Genomic DNA, 3,818 nt, shown 5'->3' with positions numbered 1-3,818 from the left:
AAATTGTATAAACATTAAAGACTTATTCCAAAAATTACTATATTTAGAGAACATCTATTCCATAAAGACTATTTTTTTTTTAAAATTATCAACCACTAATTTTGATAGTTAACTAAAGAGGGGTTAATATTATAAAAACCCTAAATTTTTAACGCGTAATTGGAAAAAACTCTGATATTTTTTTTATTATTGTTGTGGTCACAACTTTCTAGCAGAATTATCACTCTAGCCCACTTAACAAGTTTTCAGGTTAAGTTGGTTAACTTTTTTGCAAAATTAGTCCTAAAAAGTTCAAATTTAGTCTTTAAGGTTTGAAAAAAATTACATCACATGGTTTTTTAACTTTATTTTTCATTTTTTATTTATTTTCGGTTTTTTATAAATATATGTACATTTTTTATTTTCTTTTTATATATATACTTTATTTATTTTCATTTTTTAACTTTATTTTTCAAAAGTTTTTTTTAAACCTTTTTACCTTTTGTTTTCTATTTTTTAGTGTATATATAGAGTATATTAGAGTTTTATTTAGGTTTTTTCATATTTCTTTTCGTATTATATTTTATTTTTTTTCACCTTTTTATTTTTTTTTCTATTTTTTGTTATTTATGGTTTTTCTAAGGTTTTTTCATATTACAATTTTTGTTTTCTATTTTTTTTCCTATTTAAGTTATTTATGGTTTTTCTAATGTTTTTATTTACTTTGATTCAAGTAAACGAACTTGAATTCAGTATAAATTACTATAACAAGTTTTTTTTATAAAGATCGACTATTATTATTATTTTTTGTTTTTTTAGTCTATTATCAAATTGAAAAATATTATCTTGAATTTAATCTATTGATATCACATATAGAAATATGATTTAATTTTCAAGTTATATAACACATTGAAACACTAATTCTTAATAAACAAACTATTTTTTTTTTTATTTTCATTTTTTCGTAACGTAAATATAATAGCACTAAAGAAAAAAAGAAAAAGAAAGAAAATAAGTTGGACCGAAATTACAAATATAAACATAACCACTTTATTTACTTGAATAAAAATAAAAAACAATTACAAAAACTATAAATTATCAAAATTGTAATATACTCTAATATATTAATACATTTTATATTTTTTTGAAAAATGTCAGTCAAAAGATAAAAATACAAAGAAACAAAAAAAACAAATAATTGGAAAACAAATAAGAAAAAAAATAAAAAAATAAAAAGATGAAAAAAAAATAAAATATAATACGAAAAGAAATATGAAAAAACCTAAAAAAACTCTAACATACTCTATATATACACTAAAAAGGCTTTAAAAAACTCTAAAAAGGTTTTAAAAAATTGTTGAAAAATAAAGTTAAAAAAATGAAAATAAGTAAAATATATATATAAAAAAAAGAAAATAAAAAATGTACATATATTTATAAAAAAACCGAAAATAAATAAAGTATACAAAAACGAAAAATAAAGTTAAAAAACCATGTGGTTTAATTTTTTTAAACCTCAGAGACTAAATTTGAACTTTTTAGGACTGATTTTGCAAATAAGTTAACCAACTTAACCATTAAACTCGTTAAGTGGGTTAGAGTGATAATTCTGCGAAAAAATTATGGCCACAACAATAATAAAAAAATTATCAGCGCTTTTTCCAATTACACATTTAAAATTTAGGGTTTCTATAATATTAACCCAACTAAAGAGGTGTGCATTTTATCTAATAACCTAACTTCTTCATGAATGTATTGCGAAAGAGCATTATGCCTCACGAGTCATTCAAACACCATTATTTTCCCACCTTACTCCTAGAAATAATTACTCCTAGAAATAAGGTTTTCTTATGTTCAAATCAAAGGGCTACTGCATGTAGAGGGTTAGATAACAGTGTGCGTTGAGATTAATTTGGTGCCGATCATTTTGCATGTGTAGACCTCTTGACCTATGGCGGTGTCTCGTAAACGAATTCTTTCTTGTCATATGTTTCTTTCTTCTCTTCTTCCTTATTAGGCCAACCTGCATGCAACTTTACGAATTTACAAAATGGTATAATAAACGAAAAAAAAAAAAAATACTTATATCTATCTTGTTTGTATCGTCAACCTTATCAACATCATCATCCTCAACCTTATCAACATTCTCATTTTATTTTGATTATTTCATATCTTCTGCCTTATTCGGCCAGACCTATATCACAACATATTAATGTATTAAAGCACCTTACTAGAAATATAATTAATCCATTTACTAAACAAACCAAGCGTGCAGCTTCCTCCCCCAACAACTTTATCTTCGTCCCCACAAAATAGATGACCAAATGCCTTACACTCATCAAACATATGGTTGTAAAATTTTACCCCATGGCACATTAGCGGTTGACATTACCCTCCATTTTGATCGTAGCCTTCATACAAACAGTTAACACAACATTAATGTGAATAATTTAAAACTTATGTGCATGGTTAGCGGATAGTCATCAATATATTACGCAAAACACGAACCATTTGCAAAAGTTTCATCGTTGAACGTTGGTGTCGGTTCCTTTTAAACTACGACAATTTCATTCAAAAAAATGGTAGTCTTTGCTTATCAAATCCAAGTAACTAAGCAAAAAAAAATCTAAAATGCTAAAAACCCACTTCCCGAAGTGTTTTTGTACCAAAAAAATCAAGGTTTATTGATTACTTACTTACATACCGTTGATGTTTTGCAATCAATAATCAACAAATGCAAAAAATGATCTTCACTCCTTTTCCACAGGGACGAAGACACCAATGACGAAAATTAAGTTTTGAAAAGTATAGACCTTTGAGGCATTTTGTCTTCCCTTTATGGCTCGCGATGTCTTTTTTTTTTTTTTTTTTTTGTTTTTTTTTCTTTTCGACATAATAGTAATCTTTTTAAGACCCATAAAATAGTGGTCACCCAAAATATATTTTTGAAATATATCGTTATTTTTTGTGAATAAAAAACAGTTTTGATTATAAAGCCTAAAATTATAGCCCCCTAGAAGTTATTTTCGAAACTGCATTCAAAGTTTCTAAGACCAGTCGTTATGGGTGTGAAACGTATTGAAGAGCCGACATGGCACCACAATAATGCCGTTATGGGAGGAGGAACACCGCCACCGCTTCGTTTTATGGTGGTAACGTCACTCAACGGGAGAAAAAAGACAAACGGTCACATGACCGTTGCTCCAACGACCATTTTAAAAATAACTAAATAAATATTTGTAGCCTATAAATACTTACCATCTTACCCAATTTTATTCACACATTTTTTTTCTTTCTCTATATTTTATACAATTTTAAAACTTCTTCAACCAAAAAGTCCAGCAAAATCCAAATACCCCTCAGCCATACCCAAACCCACAACCTTTCCTATCGGATTCAATAGATACGAGAAGACATTATGAACTACTTGTCAATTCTTAGGAGTATCACCAAATGTATGGCGTCCGAAGATGCAGATTTGATGGAAACGTTGAAGTCCAAGATTCGGGACAAACTTAAGTGCAAAATTAAATTTTAGGATCATTTTATGTTTTTTTAATTTATCATATTTTTTTCGGTCTTCTAATGTTTTTCTTTTCGATTTAAATTTATGGTTTATTTAAATAATATGTTTTATTTTAAATAGTATGTTTTATAAAATTATATTTGTTTTTATAATTATTTAAAAAAACTCGAAAAAAAAATAAAAATGATGATATGAAAATTATTTGGTGCAGATGTGTTGTTACCATTTTCTAGAATGATATTATAACTTGAAAGATAATGTGACGTGTGAGATGATAATTTTTTTGATGTTATAACACCGACTCATACTCATC

The 3,818-nt window shown here is 26.4% G+C and overlaps 1 long non-coding RNA gene across 2 annotated transcripts; it reads right to left on the bottom strand.

Annotated features, from left to right (window-relative positions):
- Positions 1-1,599: 1,599 nt before the first annotated feature.
- Positions 1,600-2,833, bottom strand: LOC111915969 (uncharacterized). Of its 2 annotated transcripts, XR_006188801.2 has the most exons (4): positions 2,676-2,833; positions 2,244-2,390; positions 2,090-2,173; positions 1,600-2,002 (listed from the first exon to the last, which is right to left on the bottom strand). It is a non-coding gene; the product is annotated as an uncharacterized LOC111915969 (long non-coding RNA). The 2 variants fall into 2 exon arrangements; XR_006188800.2 differs by having other exon boundaries at positions 2,090-2,390.
- Positions 2,834-3,818: the final 985 nt, after the last annotated feature.

The sequence above is a fragment of the Lactuca sativa genome, chromosome 2, assembly GCF_002870075.4.
Source record: "Lactuca sativa cultivar Salinas chromosome 2, Lsat_Salinas_v11, whole genome shotgun sequence".
NCBI lineage: Eukaryota > Viridiplantae > Streptophyta > Magnoliopsida > Asterales > Asteraceae > Lactuca > Lactuca sativa.
Note: the sequence above shows the minus strand (reverse complement) of the source record. Positions and strands in the feature narration are given on the sequence as shown.